The sequence below is a fragment of the Erinaceus europaeus genome, chromosome 17 (genome assembly GCF_950295315.1).
Source record: "Erinaceus europaeus chromosome 17, mEriEur2.1, whole genome shotgun sequence".
NCBI classification, from domain to species: domain Eukaryota; kingdom Metazoa; phylum Chordata; class Mammalia; order Eulipotyphla; family Erinaceidae; genus Erinaceus; species Erinaceus europaeus.
The window spans coordinates 63,768,869-63,786,484 of record NC_080178.1 but is presented as its reverse complement, the minus strand read 5'-3'; the positions used below and the strand labels follow the sequence as shown (position 1 = coordinate 63,786,484).

The 17,616-nt window shown below is 50.2% G+C and overlaps 1 protein-coding gene across 3 annotated transcripts in view; it reads left to right on the top strand.

Moving 5' to 3' along the window:
- P2RY6 (pyrimidinergic receptor P2Y6) overlaps positions 1 to 17,616 on the top strand; it is a 263,236-nt gene that overhangs the window by 225,168 nt on the left and 20,452 nt on the right. Inside the window, exons 1-4 of one of the 3 annotated variants that reach the window (XM_060176859.1) lie at positions 2,211 to 2,314; positions 8,509 to 8,689; positions 9,622 to 9,700; positions 12,478 to 12,588. The exons of 1 other annotated variant lie outside the window; for it this stretch is intronic. The gene's annotated coding sequence lies outside the window, so the exon portion shown is untranslated. Of the gene's footprint in view, positions 1 to 2,193; positions 2,315 to 8,508; positions 8,690 to 9,621; positions 9,701 to 12,477; positions 12,589 to 17,616 lie in introns of those variants that run through there. One more of the 3 variants, XM_060176860.1, reaches the window with a different exon arrangement.

Below are 17,616 nucleotides of genomic sequence, written 5' to 3'. Positions count from 1 at the left end.
CTCAGGGAAGCAAGCACTGGAGTCTGTTCCCAGGCTAGCAGGGAAGGCAGCCAGGAGGGTGTGGGGACCTGGCTTCCTCTAAGTGGACACAGAGGGCCAGCTCTGGGCAGGCCTGGGCCTCCATTTCAGACCCACTTTTGGGCTTGGATGATTGGTACCATGAGGGTATAACATCTTATAGTAACAAAAATGTAGAGGGGGGAAGAATGACCTGTTACTTGGAGTTGGGGGGTGCTGAGCCTAGAGGTTGAGATGGGAAGTTGAGTGGCCTCCTTCTCCTCCTCCAAAGAGCCCACATCAGCCCTAATGTTAGCCCTAATATCAGGGGGAAATGGGCAAGAGCCACTGAGCCTTTGGTGGTGAGTCAGCAACAACAACTGAAACGTGTGAATCAGGGCTTGTGGTGAGGGCAGTTTGGAAGGGCTGTTGTGAAGAGAAGTCCTAGGTAACCCAGGTTTCTGGGGGCAAAGACCCTTGAGTCATAAGCAAACATGTTTACTGCAGGGACCTGGGTGGAGCCCTTTCCTCCAGCCCCCACCATCCCATGGACCAGACAAGGCCTCACCTCAAAGTCCGTCAGCCAGAGAGTCACAGTTTCTGCCATCCAGCAGCCCTGGGTCTGCCCTCTCATGCTTGCCTCCCCAGCCTTCCCTGGGCCAGCACCATCACCTCCTCAATGCTGAGAGCAGACTCCTAGCTGGGCTCCTCTGGCAGTCCTGCCCCTCCTCATTCCCCACCCAGCAGCCAGAGAGACATGTTTAAAGGATATTTGATGTGACCCATGATCCAGCTTAGTGGGAAGGGTGCACACTGTACACATGACGCTGTAGGTTCAATACCTGGCACTGCAGGTAAAGGAGAATGCTGTGGGCTTTCTCTGTATTTCCTGCTCATAAGACAGATCAATCTTTCCTAAAATACCTGGCAATGTCAGTCACTGTTCTGAAGACTTCTGTGACTCCCGGAGTTCCTCAGACAAAGGTCAAAGTCCAGACTGACAGCTACTCCTCCAACCCTCTCCCAACAAACTGGTGGTGCACCCCCATCTGACTATGCCTTAGTTCCTGGAATGTGCTCTGCCTTTCCCGGCCCCCAGTCCCCAGCCATTTCCGCTTCCCTCACCTTCACCTGGCCAGGCCCTCTCCTTGCTCTGTGTCAGTTTAAGTGGCACTTCCTCTGGGAAACCTTCCAGAAGCTCCCATTTTAAACTAAGTGCCACCAAGGTCTGGGACTGGCCTGTCTGGGGGCTATGGGTCAGGCAGGTTTCTGAGGTGGAAAATTAGGCCTTTGCTCACCAACAGGATTTTAGGGGACCGAAGAGGAGAGGGGGTTCCAGCAAGACAGCACACCAGGATGGTGCACCTGCTTTGTCATGTACATGCCCAGGTTCAAGCCTGGCCCACATCACACTGTTGAAAGCTTCCCTCCCTTTGTCTCTCTGTCTGAAAGTCAGTTTGGAGCAGTGAAGCCCCAGCAATGACCAAAAAAAAAAAAAAAAAAAAAATTTAAGAAGAGAGAGGAAGGAGAGTGACAGTCAGGAAGTACATTGAGCACATCTCTGACCCATGGTCCTGACAACACCCCCAAATCCCCCCATCCCCCCACCCCCAGTTTTGTCGTGACTGCCAGTGGTCACTAGCTAGGTGAGCTGGGTGGAATCACCTCCCCTGGACACTGGATTTGTCACCAAACTTCGTGGTCATGGGGTGAAAAAGGCCCTCCCAGCCATGTGTTAGGGGCACTTGGACTTTAGAGTCAGCAGGGCTGCATTAGAGGTTTAAGACTGCCACTGGGCAACTGTGTGATGGTGGCCACATGCCTTGGGTTCCCCACTTGCTGGATGGGGGGCAACAGCCCTTCTGGGTAGCTATGGGAACGTTGCAAGGTGGTATACGAGTCCACCTGGCACAGGGTCTGGCTCAGAGTGGACTCTGAACCCTCCTACCCCATCCTCTCAGCACTGCAGAAAGGCAGCCTGGCTGAGGAAGTGCCGCTGATCCCTGGCCCCCAAAGGGAAAGGGAAACCGAGGCTGGGAAAGCTGCAGCCACGGGTGAAACCTGGCTTTTCCACACTCCATCTGTCAGGTCCGCGGGGGCGGAGCACAGTCGGAGGGGTGGGGGAGCCTTTCCTGGGCGGAGCTCTCTCCTGTGCCCGGGCAGCCACGCCCCTCTTGTTCTTTTGCCGGCGCTGAGCCGCACAACCCGCAACCAGCAACCCCGCGTTCTAGCTGGAGCAGCTGTTGCTGTAGCCTGCTCACCCGCTGTGAGTCCACAGGTTCGCCTCCTAGCCTCCTCCCAAGCCCGCGGGTTCCAGGTGAGGGCCACAGGATGCTGGGGTACAGGGTGGGACTGCCTTCTTCACTCTCGGCTTGTGCCCAGGGTGGGACTCCCGGGGGTGAGTCTCACACACACACACACACACACACACACTCACACACACACACACACACGCACTCACAGTCCGGCCTCCACCTAAAGAGGGGTAGCTTCACTGGCAGTGGAACAGTGTTGCAGGTGTCTCGCCCTTTCTCTCTGTCATCCTCTCTCTGCCACCTCTAACAAACAAACAGGCAAACAAACAAAAGATGGCCACTGGGCACTGAAGCCTTGCAGGCACCCAGCCTCAGCACAACCTTGGTGGCAAAAGAAGAGATGAGTGTGGGCAGTGAGTGCACTGTTGTGTATGTGTGTTTGCATCTGCTGTGGCCAGTGCAACATCAGGACCGGAATGTCTGTGGAAGGGTTGCCAGATTCTAGCCCGGACACCAGCTTGGTGCTGTGGCATCTCCATCTCTCTCTCTCTCTCTCTCTGTGTGTGTGTGTGTGTGTGTGTGTGTGTGTGTGTGTGTGTGTGTGTGAAAATGGTGGAATCTGAGATCAGAAAACAAACAAATAAAAAACCTTGAAGTCAGGGTAGCCCTGACTTTTCTACTCAGCTCCCCAAAAGGCTACAAAGAGAGAGAGAGAGAGAGAGAGAGAGAGAGAGAGATCTCCCCCAGATCAGGGTGGAGGAAGTGTCACTATTCCCATTATAAACATAGGAGATGCTTCTTTGAAGTCTCATTTTTTTAATTTATCTTTATTTATTTATCTATTTATTTTTAGACAAGGTTGGTTTACAAGACTGTGCATGTCTAGGGGTATGGCTTCACCAACTCCCATCATGTTGTGTGTTACCACATGCCTGCCATCAGATGCCGTTGTCCTCCTCCCACGGCCCATTCCAGTCTTCAGCATGCATATGGGTCCTACATTCTTCTCTGTCATATTTCTGCATGTGGTTTTGTTTTGTTTGTTTTAGAGAAGGCAGGCCTCAAACCCAGGTCATGCACATGATAAATTATCACATTATCTAAGTGAGCTATCCCACTGGCCTTACTTTTTTTTTTTAGTAGAAAAATATTGTTCTGGTCATTTTTCATCCACTGAGTTGACTCTAAGCTTTGTGAGGATTTAGGGAGTCAGATTTGGCCCCTCCACTGCCCGACCCTCCCAGAGTAGGACTCACTAGTCTTTCCACACCACAGCCTGGAGTGGCTGCTGTGGGTTGTTCTGTGTGTTTGAGAGTGTGCCTCATGGTTGTGGGACTTGAGCTGGAGGTGTGTAAGGCCAAGCAAGCCATTGTGTGTGAAAGAACTGGGGTCACAGTGACCTGGGGAGGCGATCTGCTTGAGTGGGTAGAGGAAGCTGTGCTGAGGTCACTTCTGGTATAGGGACAGGGGAGTAGCCTGAACATCAGTGACGTTCTCACCTTTTCTCCACCTAGGGAGAGGCTGAGGACCCTCCACTGCCAGGGCTATGGAAGAGGCACTCTCTACAGGAACTGTGGGCAAACTCTCTCTCTCCTCAGGCTCTGCCTTTGTGAAATGAAAACACTAGACTGAGTTTCTGGCTGACACATAAAAAACCTTCCAGGGCCGGTGAATAACTCACATGGATAGTGCTGCTTTGCCATATGTTCAGCTCAGGTTTGAGCCTGGTCCCCACACATTAAAGAAAGTTTTGGTGCTATAGTCTCTCTCTCTCCTTCTCTCTCTCCCTCCCTCTCTCTCTCTCTCTCTCTCTCTCCCTCCCTCCCTCCCTTTCCCTTTCTGTAGAAAAATATAAACGGGGGTGGGGATAGGGGTGCACCCAATTGAGCACTCACATGTGTAAGGATCCCAGGTTCAAGTCCTCAGTCCCTATCAGCAGGAGGAGCTTCACAAGTGGTAGAGCAGTGCTGTAGGTATCCCTCTTCTTTATCTTCCCTTCTCTCAATTTCTCTCTGTCTTACCAAATTAAAAAACAAAATAATCATACTTTTAAAAGCATGACCCTAGAGCCACATCTGTCCTCTGTCACTGTGGAAGCTCTGTTCCCTGGAAGATGCCGCCTGGAAATGTTAGGTCTCTGGAAAGGTCTGAGGGGAGCATGGGAAAGAGGCTGGAGGCAGCCATGGGGCTGGATGGAGGCCTGTATCTCCAGACACAATCCAGAGGAACAGAAGCATGCTGGCCTGTGGCCTCGAGTGTGTGTGTTTGAGCACTGGCAGGGGTGCCTTCTGCATGGAGGGAGGGAGGGAGGAAGTGGAGTCCAGAAGAGCAGGACCAGAGCTGTTTGGTCCCCAGGCCAAGCCAGGCCCTGGGAGCTGCAGGGAGGTGAGGGCTAGAGCCAGTGGGCCTGAGCTTCATGCCGAGTGGACCAGGAGATGCCCTCTGATGGCACTTCGTTTGGGGGGGGGTGTTTGTGTTGACAGACCCAGAGACCTTGTTCCTGGCGGCTTCACCAGGTCAGTTTCAGAAGGTGCCCAGAGGCCTTGGAGGACAGGAGACATAAAAGGCAGTGTTGGGAGCTGTGGGGACAAATTTAGGGAGGACGCCTAAATATATCCGCTGTGGTGGCAGCATGCCGCAGTGGAGTGGCAGGGAGGTTCAGGCCAGAGCAGAGACCCAATACCATGTCCCCACCACCCATGAGGTCAGGAGGACAGAGCCTGGCCTGGCTGAGTGACAAGGCCAGCTTTCTCTTCTCAGTCAGGCATCACTTTCTTTGAATTCACAATCCCAGCTGTATTTGTTTATAATTCTTCAGCCCTAGTTCAGAGCCTCTAATCTCAGAGCAAACACTCGAAGCCCTCTAATCCCAAACTACAACCTTTCCCCTCCCCAGCTCAAACGGTCATGGATTCTGACCCCTGCTGTGAAACCAAGGACCCTCCGGAAGTTTGTGGGAAATGCACCGTTGTATGCTTTACATTGGGTTGTTCTAGCTCTCCCCCGCCCAACCTGTTATAGTCCTTGGAGCTGCTGCTCTGCGGGTGGGGGGGGGGTCCCAGTAAAAGGGTCACATGCTGCCTAGATGACAGGGGACCTAGAGGCCACTCCTGCAGGGGCTATGGGGATTCCTCAGATTAACGCATAGCCCTCACTGTCAGAGAGTAGAAGAGGCTCGGCTCTGGGTTGTCTTCTTTCTCTTCAGGATGAGAGGATTCTGGGGTTGCTGTTTCTGGAGAGGGCATGAAGAAGAGGAGGAAAGGATAAGAAATGGGCCTCGGGGCCAGGGAGATACACAGCAGTAGCAGATCTGTCTTGCATAAGAAAGGTCCCAGGTTTGACCCTTGGCATGACTGATATTCAGAGCTGAGCAGTGAATGATAATAATAAGAAGGAGGAGGAGAAGAGGAGGAAGGGATCGGGCAGTAGCGCAGAGGGTTAAGCACAGGTGGCTCGAAGCACAAGGACTGGTGTAAGCATCCCGGTTTGAGCTCTGGCTTCCCACCTGCAGGGGAGTCACTTCACAAGTGGTGAAGCAGATCTGCAGGTGTCTCTCTTTCTCTTCCCCTCTCTGTCTTCCCCTCCTCTCTCCATTTCTCTGTGTCCTATCCAACAGCAATGACATCAATAACAACAACAATAATAACCACTACAATAAAACAACAAGGACAACAAAAGGGGGGGGGGAAATAGCCTCCAGGAGCAGTGGATTCATAGTGCAGGCCCGGAGCCCCAGAAATAACCCTGGAGGCAAAAAAAAAAAATTAAAATTAAAAAAAGAAGAAGTCAGCATCATTATGCTTGGCTGAGGAGATCATGTAACAGTTATACAGAAGACTTTCATGGCTTTGGACATGGGCTTCTGCTCAACTGCCACAAGCTCTCTGACCCCACTCCCTCCCATGGGGGGACATCAGTGCTATCATGGGAAGCCTGGCCCTTGGACCAGTCTACAGATATTTGTTGAAAGAATGAATGAAAAATGAATAATGGGGGCCAGGCAGTGCACCTGGTGCACCTGGTTGAGTGCTCACATTACAGTGCACAAGGACCTAGATTCAAGCCCCTGGTCCCCACCAGCAGGGGAAAAGCTTCACAAGTGGTGAAGCAGGACTGCAGTTATCTTTCGGTCTCTCTCCTTCTTTCTCTTTCCCTCTCCCCTCTCAATTTCTCTGTGTTTATATCCAATAATAAATACATAAAAATATTTTTAAATGAATAATGGGTTAGAGAACTGTAAAAATACAACACCAGGTACCATCACTGTGTTCCACTCCCCCACACACACACACTGCCTGCCTCCACCCACAGGTTTGAAATGAATTTCAGGACAGTAAGACCTGGGGACACAGTCCTTGGAAGAAGCCAGAATACACTGCGAGTTTATAAGGCTTGTAGTGAAGGAAGTGTGGCTTCAGCAACAGCAGTCTGGAAGCCTGCCGGTAAGCAGGACCCTCTGGACATTGGCGGAAGAGTAGAAGTATACGAGGCATGGTGCGGCTGTGGCCAGGACTAAGCTGAAATTGGCAAGGATGAAAAGGCAAAGGGGCAGGAAGCAGGGCGCCTCCTATGTGAAGTCCTGTGGCTCTTTGTTCTCTAGCTATCCCAGCAGGAGGAAGGGGTTGGGGGACATCCTGGGCTTCTTCCTTTTCGCCTATGTCCTTACTTTCTCAATTCATTTAAATTTATTTTAGTTATTTAATTTCATTATGTGAGGCAAAGCACTGCTCAGCTCTGTCTTCTGGTGGCTGCAGAGGATTGAACCCGGGCCTTTGTAGCTTCAGGCATGAAATCTTCTTGCACAACTCCGATGCTATCTGCCTGCCTCCTTGGTCTCGCTCCACTGGACCCCTTGCCCCACCCCTGTCACTCTGACCTGGTTCTGAAACCCTCACATCCTCTCCACCTCCAGACTCATTCTTTCTGCTCCTTTTTCACTTTGGCTGCCAGGAAACTCAATCGCCATGTTGATCTGGATTTCGGCTATTGTCTTCCTGTCCTCTGTCTCATAGAATCATTTGGAGTGTGTGGTTATTATCTGAGCTGCCTCTAGCCCTGTATGGACAGCTGAAAATCCCAAAGCCATCAGTCACTGACTTCTTAGATTTTTCCCCCACTTTTCTTTCTTTTAAAAATGTTTTTGTTTATTTGTTTTATTGGATAAAGAAAGAAAGAAAAAAAGGGAGATGGCAAGGGGGAGAAACATCTGCACCTGCAGTCCTACTTCACTGCTCATAAGGCTTCCCCCCTGCAGGTTGGGACTGGGGGCTTGAACCCAGGTTCTTGCACATTGTAACATACAGGTGCTCTACTTGATATGCCACTGCCAGACTTCCCCACCTTTTTTTTTTTCTTTTTCACTTTTCTTTCTTGCTTTTTCCTTCCTTCCTGACTTCAACTGATGCTCAGTAGAACATGGTGTTGGTTTAAAGCATTGTGTTTAAATCCTGGTTCTGTGACTACCAGCCACACGAGCCTTATAGGTGGAAAGTAGTAACCCCACCCCGTGTGTTACAGAACTAAATGAGATAGTGTGTGTGTTCCAGGTAGTGACCACCTGCCATCCTGGGAGGGCTGGCTGTGGATGGAAGCTTCTTTGCTTGTGCTTCTCAAAGGCACAGTTCTCCTGGGCTGTTTCAGCAGGTGGAGATGGAACCTGAAAATGCACTTTTTTAAGTTTATCTGAAGAAATGTTTATTTACTTACTTAGAAGAGAAAGAGAGAGAGAGAGAACCAGAATGTCAGTCTGGCACATGCGATGCTGGGTATTAAACTCGAGACCTCGTGTCTGAGAGTCCAATACTTTACCCACTGAATCACTTCCCAGGTCACTCAGAGTACATCTTTGATATGCTCTCAGATGTGCTGAGTAAATTTCACACTCAGTCTACACCAGGAGGATAGGAGGAACCCCAGAGGGAGTGGAGGAATCCTGGATGGGTGCCCTGACACCCAATCTGGATTCCGACTGAGTCTCCTCTGCACCCCTGGGTCACCTGCACTGGCAGAGTGTGATGAATATGAATATAAATATAGTCTGGATGGATGAGTGAGACACAGACCCAGTGAAGTGAGAACTGGAGTGGGGGCAAGAGGGCTATGTTCCCACCACTTGGCCCTTCTGGTGTTCCCCTCCCTCACTGCTGCCCTCTGATCTCCCTGAGTGACTAGCTAGAAGTCCCAGGTTGAGCTAGTGACAGGCAGGGCTGGTGGCTGCCTGGGCAGGCTGGGACCTTTGCCTAAATTCTCTAAGCAGCTTGACCAGGACCTGTGTGGGAGCCTGGAGAGGAGGAAGCAGATAGCCTTCTGTGTCCTGGGCATCTCTGGAAAGGAGTAGGACTCTACTCTTCCCCGCTCCATCTCCCTCCTGGTTCTGGGAGGTCTCTGTGTGAAACCCACTGCTGGGTTGAGAAAGATCCCTGCGTGGGCTGGGCTGAGTGAGCATTCATAGGCCAGTGCATGTCCTGGGGTTGCAAGGGCCTGAGCACTGCATGCCACAGGGTGGGGGGAGTGCCTGTGGTGCAGTGTTGGGTGTGCTGTGTGCAGTGCAGGCTAGCTCCTTCAGCGCATACTCCCTCCTCTGTGTCCTGCTATATTCTCCTGTGATAGGAAACAGCAGAGCCCAGAATCTAGGCAGAATGAGGCAGCAGATTGAGAGGAGGCATGCTGGGGTACAACAACAGGGACTAACTAGCTTCTTTTGTTGGAGGAGAGCACCCGGTGGGTGTGCCATCTTTTAACCAGTCCCCCAGATCTAACCTCAGTCCTGCAGAGACCAGGTCTATTCCCTTGAGCAGGCCAGGGTCAGGCAGTGCCCGGGGACTGAGGATTCCTGCTGACTCCTGCAGAAAACCAGGGGCCCCTGGACAGTGGCCTGGGGGGTAGCATGTATAAGAACCTCATCACAGGCACAGGACCCCCTCAGCACATGACTCATGGCTGGGAAAAGCTCCCTTCTACAGCAGAGAAAGCTGTGTGGGGGTGGGCAAATGGGGTGAAGGGATGTTGTGTCGAGGGGCTTGAGGAACACCCAGGGAACATCCAGGGGGCTTGAGATAGGACTGGAAGTGGCTGTATGAGGGGTGTGCCTCTGGGACCCTGGGAGGGTTTCCTGAGTCCATTTATGGTGTTATCCTACAAGGCCTTATGGGGGTATACTGTGAAGTGCTTGGATCGTGTATAGGGAGGAGTTCAGGAGTCTCTGATTATGACCAAAGGCAGGAGTGGTACTGATGGAAAGAGCAAATCGAAGGAGGTAGGTCTGGCATACTCCATTCCCCCACCCTCCTGGGAACCTACCCTCAGAGCTGAGCTGGGAGAGCTGGAGCCAGAGCTAATCCTCTAAGCCTTCCTCCTCTTTTGTTCCCAGAGCAAAATCCAGAGCCTGATGTATCCAAATCTCCCATGGCATCTGGGCCCTAGCAGTCCTGCTCACACTGGAATACAAGGTTTGTGGACTCGGGGAAGGGGCCTGGTTTGCAGGCTCCCCAGGACTGGGCATATGTTTGCAACACCTTCAGAGGCTTGGGTGCAAACAGATGTGGGTGGACACATATGCCCCAGGGCCACTCACATGGGGACATACACAGACACTCACACAGGTCTTTTTCCCAAAACTGTTCCTGTGACCCCACACTTCTCCAAGGCCATGTCCACACATGGCTGGCACCCACCACTGGGCAAACACAGGTCCTCTCTCAGCCCAATCTCCCAGGACTGAGCTGTCTCAAGCCTCCCTTCTACCTTTCTCTCTCTCCTCACTTTCTCCCCAAAAGGAAGGAGAAAAATGCTTCATATGAGCTGCCTACCCAGTCCATCTGTGAGCTGAGCAGCCTTTGTCTGTCTTTTCTGAGGAACTGGTCGGGTGGAATTTCTACTGGTTTCTAGCAAGAATCAAGCACCCACTCAGGAGGCTGCCCCAGGCATGCTGAGTGCTGATAACCCCTGTGGTCTGAGCAGTGCCCTCAGACTGCTTGCCCTTCTACCTACGTCTTGCTCATTCTTCATATTTAACCAGAGTGCCCCGCAGCGCTAACAGTATGGTATTGTTGGGGATCGAACCCAGGGTCTCTCATGTGGAAGTTCTGAGCGGTACTCCTGTGCTATCACAATCCTGAGTCTGTAGCTGCCTTCCTCCCCTCCATCTGATAGGAGAGGGAGCAAAGGCCCAGAGAGGTCACATAGCAAAGTGATGCAGCGGTGACCAAAATCCTAGTTTCCTGTGCTGGGCTGGGAGCCAGTGGTTGTAGCCTCCTGGAGTTGAGAGAATGAAGGGCTGGGGGTGAGGGTGGGGGCATGCTGGGCCACCAGGTGGGCCTAAGAAGCACCTCAGGAGCTGGCTCAGGATGAGGTAGCCCTGTCACCCACCACACTTACCGCCAAGTTCGGCTTTTAGTGTGCCCACACACAGGCCAGAGGGTGAGCAAAAGGGGACAAGGACTTGATGACTTGCTGTGTGGCTCCACTGCTCAGTGCCTATGTACACACTGTCCTGTCAGCCCTGGACACCAGGGCTGCTTGGAGAATGAGCTCCCTTTCTGAGCCTTTGCTCAGGCAGGAGCTGGTTGCTTTCTTGCTGGGCCTGAGCTGTGGCCTGTGTGTAGGGAGCTGGGCCTTGACCCCTAACCTGCTGCTAACATCTGCTAAGGCAGGGCTAGGCACAAAGTGGGGGTCTCCCATAGACTGGATGAGAAGTAACATTGTGAGAAGAGGACTAGTGAAGAGCCCAGGAGGGGGTGCAGTGGCTAAAGCAGTGGACTTGCTGGGCCATGGTGAACCACATAGAGCACATAAGTTATGTGCAAAGACCCCGTACAACACCCCAGACCCCATTTGCAAGGGGGAAGCTTCACAAGCACTGAAGCAGTGCTGCAGGTGACACTCATTCTCTCTGCCTCTCCCCCCCTTTTCTGTCTCACACTATCTTTCAAAAAAAGAAGTAAGAAAGAAGGACAACAGTACAGTGACATCATGCAGATATGGATCCCCAGCAACATCCTTCGTGGAAAAAGAGAGAGAGAGAGCATAAGATCCCAAGCTTGATCCCCAGCATCACAAGTGCCAAATTGATGCTCTGCCCTCACCCCCTCGCTCTCCTGTGCTAGTAACAAACCTTTAAAAAGGAAGGTGAGGGGGAGGACCAGTGATTCTGCATCCTGTCCTGGTGGTCTGAGATTGCAGCCCTGGCTGCCTCTCTGCGCCTGCACTCCCAGTGTCCCTCTGGAGATCTTCTCACTCCCGGCCTTCTCTTGTAGTTTTTTGTTTCCTGAAACCAGCTAGTCCTCAGTGCTAGAGCACAGTGTCTCAAAGGGCACAGCCTTCACTTGGTGCTCTCAAGTGCCTTAAATACCCCTGCACAGAGCAGATGCTGGATAACACTCGTTTTAATGGAGCAGAGCCCCTGGGTACACGGAAGCTGGTGAAGGGCATGAAGGCCTGGTTTCAGCCTCCCCTGTCCCTCTCACCCTGAGGAGCCACCCTCAGTCCCCAGAGGGAGAGGCAGTATCTGGCCCCAGGGAGTCTGGCCTCTGTGCTAAGCCCTGATTCTTAGTTTATTTTTAAGTTTTTTTGGATAGAGACCAAGAGGCAGAGAGTGCAAGTGAATGACCACAGCACTGAAGCATCCTTCAGTGCTGTGAAAGCCGGGTACAAACATAGGTCATACACATGGCAAAGCAATGCACCATGCAAGTGACCCTCTTTTAAAAATAAAATTAATTCATTTATTAATGAAAGAGACAGAGATTAAGAATAAGAGCATTACTCTCTGGTGTATGATGCTGGGGATGGAACTTCAGACCTCATACTTTCTTCTTCTTTTTTTTTAGTATTTTATTTATTTATCAATGAGAAAGACAGGAGGAGAGAAAGAAAGAACCAGACATCACTCTGGTATATGTGCTGCCAGGGATTGAACTCAGGACTTCATGTTTGAGAGTCCAAAACTTTATCTACTGCACATCCTCCCGGACCACAGACCAGACCTCGTACTTTCAAGTTCAACGCTTTATCCACTGTGACACCTCCTGGCCACCAAACCCTGATTTTCTGATGTCACCCATTGGTCCTCCAGCAGTCCCCCGTCCCCCGGAGGTGCACCTGCAGAGGGTGTGATTGTGGCAGCCTCGGGTTAGGGACTTGCCTTTGAACATTCTTGGAATCTGAGTCCCAGCCCTCTATGCAGCGAGTTACTTCCCCTCTTCAGTCTTGGTTTCCTCATCTGCAGCCTCGGGGACTTGTGGAGTCTCACACGTGACAGCTTGTGGCGCAAGAACTGGAGAGCAGTGGTAGTTTGCTTCAATACTTGGTGGACGGACACAGAACCCGCTGATTCCTGGTGAGTCTCCTGAGTGGGTGTGAGAGGGCCAGGTGCTCACCGCCTCTGGGAGCCTCGCTCAGCCTCTCGCCATTGCTGGGGCTCCTGAGAGGCTGGTGTGGAGACAGACTTGGGCCTCCTGCCTTGCTCAGCCAGCTTGTGCCTAGCGTCTGCAGGGTCAGGCTGGGCTCACTAGAGGATGGGATAGCCACAAAGATCTGGGTTTGGTTCCTGACTAGCACTGGACACTTTTCCTTTCTGTGCCTCAGTCCTTACTATAAGGCCAGGAGGACAATAGTCTACAAGGTGGTGGCTCTGTGTTAGATTAGAGGACGTAAGCATGAGGTCCTGGGTTTGATCACTAGCACCACAGGTGCCAGAGTGATGCTCTGGCTCTCACTCTCATGAATACAAGTAGATGAATAATTTTTCAAATATATATTAATTTCTTTATTGGGGAATTAGTGTTTTACATTCAACAAATATATATAATATATATTTAACTGGGTGACTGACTCATCACTGGCCCCTGAGTATCTGAGATCTGTTTGATATCGTATGCTGGCAAGTTTCCCTCAACAAGGAGACTGTGCCCTGCCCTCGAGGCTCCCTGGTATTTAGGTGTGAGGAAAGGCAGGCCAGAATCAAGAGACCAGACAGGGGTCCACAGAGAAGGCCCAGAGGTATCTGTCCCCTCTGTTTTTCTAGCTGTCTCTCCAGACACCAGGAGCTGAGTTTATATGACCTTTGGGGGAAATGCTTCCCTGCATCCATGTGTGACTTGTCAGTGGAAGCTGGATGGGGGGTGGAGTATCTGAAGGAGCAGGGTTAAAACTTTCCTGGGGTTTCTATTTCTATTCAGCTCCCACAGATACCACCATGGGGTGAGGTAGGTGGCAGGCAACACAACCCAGGAGATGGGTCCTGGCCTCCTGAAGAGATCAGAATCCCCACTGTCAGCTTGAGAATGTGTCCTAAGCCAACTGGTGTGCAGTCTCTGCATCCTTAGCATCCAGTGAGATGAAAAATGGAGAGGGTCTTTGCAAACTGTGAAGTACTGCACTTCTGATGGTGCTTGTGAATGTGTATGTACACACCTTTACAGCATGTGTGTCAGCATGCACACACTCCCCTGGCCTGCCTGGAGGAAGTGGGAGGCACCTCTGTACCACCTCAAACTCCTGCTTGACTGGGTCACTTCTCAAAAGTTCTTATAGTCTTTTTTCATGCTTCCTCGCCACTTCCTAGCTTACCAGAAAGTGTGGGGTTGTGGTCCGGAAGTGCAACGATTGTCTCTGGGCCTGCTGGTCTCTATCCCCTCCTCCATCTGCCGTATCCTGAGCCTCTCCCCAGAGACCCAAGGCCAGGCCTGTACCATTGTCCTGGGGACTCTTCCCCACATGTGCTGTCCTTATGCCTATCTGACAGACAAGGAAATGAAGATTCAGGGTGGGAAGTGGCTTTCCCAGAACCCCTGCCAGCCAGCACCAGTGCTCACCAGGGCTGAGGTTCCTGCCTGACTCACTGTTCCCACTTGGAATTGCTGGGGCAGGTGCTGAGTGCTGGGCTGAATGAATTCATCACTCGGTATTGAACCCAGAGAGGAGGCGAAGCCCTGATGACAGTCACTGTCATTCACTGAGCACCTGCAGTGTGCTAAGTACTTCACCTGTAAGCCAGTGAAATCAAGGTTACTATTGCTCCCCGTTTGCACCTGAGGAAGTTGAGATGCAGAGATGTTACAGTTTCTTGTCCAGGGCAGAGATGGCTCTCTAATGTCCTCTCCAGAGAAGTGGGGAGCTGCAAAGCCTGGATCCCCTCCAACCCAGGCTAGCAAGACTCAGGAAGCCAAGTCTGCAGGGCCCGTCACAGGGTCATTTCCCCATTTGTGTCGGAAATGGGTTTCTAATTCAGTCCAGGGCAGGATCTGCTGCTCCAGCTCTGATTCTCTTTGACTGTTGGCATGTCTGGTCCAGACTTATGGCCTGACCTGGGCATATGGCAGTGTCTTCCTGCTCCCCCTTGCCTCGGACCTGTCCTGTCATGACAGCATCTGTGGGAATGCAGGGCCACGTGAGATGCAGCATAGGTCTGTGACAAGAGCTGGGGCTGGATTGGTGGCATCACCAGGGACCTGAGATGGGGTCAGCCTTCCCTCAGGAAAGTCATGGGCTGGATGCATCTGGGCCCCACTCCTGGTACATGTTATAACACAGATAAACCTTGAAGGCCTTATGGTAAATCAGATAGGCCAGAAACTAGCTGGTAGCTATAATATGATTCCATGTATATGAGATGTCAGGAACAACTAAGTGATGAGCACACTTAGACAGGCTCACCAACCCAGAAGAAGCTCTTCAAAGGCTGGAAAGATAGCATAGCCGGGTCACCAGCACCACTAATCAATCGCTAGAGCTGAGTGAGCAGGGGAGCCAGATAGTGGCGCACCCAGTTGAGTGCACATGTCACCAAACGACAGGACCTGGGTTCAAGCCCCCATTCCTCACAAATGGTGAAGCAGGGCTGCAGGTGTGTGTCTCCCCTCCCTAATGTCTCTCTGTCTTACCAAATTAGGAAAAAAAGATAAAAAGAGAAGATGAGGTGGGGGAAGAGAGGAAGAAAGGCCACAAGGAACAGTGGATTCATCATGCACATACCAAATCTAACGTCTCTCTGTCTTACCAAATTAGGAAAAAAAGAGAGAAAGAGAAGATGAGGTGGGGGAAGAGAGAAAGGCCACAAGGAACAGTGGATTCATCATGCACATACCAAATCCCAGTGATAATACTGATTTTAAAAAAAGTAAACTTAGAATTAAAATTAAAATCCTTAAGAAGTATATAGGGGGAGTTGGGCGGTAGCGCAGTGGGTTAAGCACACGTGGCACTAAGTGCAGGGACCGGCGTAAGAATCCGGGTTCAAGACCCCGGTTCTCCACCTGCAGGGGAGTTACCTCACAAGTGGTGAAGCAGGTCTGCAGGTGTCTATCTTGCTCTCCCCGTCTCTGTCTTCCCCTCCTCTCTCCATTTCTGTCTTTCCTATCTAACAACAACAACTACAATGATAACTACAACAACAATAAAAAACAATAAGGGCAACAAAAGGGAAAATAAATAAATAAATATTTTTAAAAATTTTTAAAAAGAACTATGTAGGTAGTTCAGCAGTAGTATATGAGACTCGTAGGTGAGACATCTGAGGTTCAATCCGTCTAACCATTATAAGTCTGAACTGACCAGTGCAAAAAAAAATTTAAAAATGTAGTGTCTTTGCCATCCAAACTAAAACTCAGTACCCATTAAACAGTAACTCCCCATGTCACCACCCTTAACCCTAAGTAGCCACTACCCTACTAATACTTTGTCTCAATGAATGTGATTTTTCTAAGTAGCTCATTTAAGTGGGATTAGATATCTTTTTGCAGCTGCCTTATTGCACTTAACAAGTTTTCAAGCTTCACTTGGCCGTTGCATGCACCTTCCTTCTCAAAACTGAACAATAGTCCATTGTATGTATGTTCCACCACTAGTTTCTCTATTTTGTCCATGAACACTTACGTTGTTTCTGCTTTTGGGTATTGTGACTAATACTGCTATAAATATCTATGTATAAATATAAATTTGAATTCCGTTTTCTTTTTTCCCCAAAATATTTATTTACTTACTTATAAGAGGGGGCAGAGGGAGAGATAATCAGAGCATCACTCTAGGACATGTAATGGCAGGGATTGTACTTGAGACCTCATGCTTGAGAGTTCAACACCTCATCCACTATGCCAACTCTGGTCTGCACTTTTTCTTTTATGAGAGAGAGAGAAGAGAGGAAGAGAGTGGGAAAGAGAGCACATTCTATAATTTACAATGTGTGTTAGATCTTTTGCTTTGATGTGAGGGAAGAGAGGGAAGCCAGCATCCCACACGTGCAAGGCATGTACTCTATCTCCAAGCCACCTCCAGTTCCTTTGTGTTTAATTCTTTCCACCTAGAAATGAAAGTTAACAGATTGGAGCACAGGAGACAGCATAATGGTTATGCAAAAAGACCTTCATACCTGAGGCTTCAAAGCCCTGGGTTCAGTCCCCTGCACCACTACAAGCCAGAGCTGAATGGTGCTCTGGTTTCCTCTTTCTTTGTCATTAAAATAAAACAAAATGGGAGTCGGGCTGTAGTGCAGCGGGTTAAGCGCAGGTGGCACAAAGCTCAAAGACCGGCATAAGGATCCCGGTTTGAACCCTGGCTCCCCACCTGCAGGGGAATCGCTTCACAAGCGGTGAAGCAGGTCTGCAGGTGTCTATCTTTCTCTCCTCCTCTCTGTCTTCCCCTCCTCTCTCCATTTCTCTCTGTCCTATCCAACAACGAAAACAACAATAATAACTACAACAATAAAACAACAAGGGCAACAAAAGGGAATAAATAAATAAAATAAATATTAAAAAAAGAAAAGAAAAGACTTTAAAAAAATAAATAAATAAATAAATAAAATAAAACAAAATATATTTTTAAAAAGAAAAAAAGAAATTGCCAGATCACTTACCTCCTGGGTTTTTTGGGTTTTTTTGCCTCCAGGGTTATTTCTGGAGCTCAGTGCCCACACCATGAATCCACTGCTCCTGGAGGCCATTTTTCCCCCTTTTGTTGCCCTTCTTGTTGTAGCCTTGTTGTGGTTATTATTGTTATTGTTGGTGTCATTCGTTGTTGGATAGGACAGAGAAATGGAGAGAGGAAGGGAAGACAGAGAGGCGGAGAGAAAGATAGACACCTGCAGACCTGCTTCACCACTTGTGAAGCGACTCCCCTGCAGGTGGGGCGCCAGGGGCTCAAACTGGGATCCTTATACCAATCCTTGTGCTTTGTGCCACATGCGCTTAACCCACTGCGCCACTGCCTGACCCCCACTTCCTGGGTTTTAGATTATTTTATTTAATTTTATTTATTTATTTATTCCCTTTTGTTGCCCTTTTTTTTTTTATTGTTGTAGTTATTATTGTTGTTGTCGTTGTTGGATAGGACAGAGAGAAATGGAGAGAGGAGGGGAAGACAGAGAGGAGGA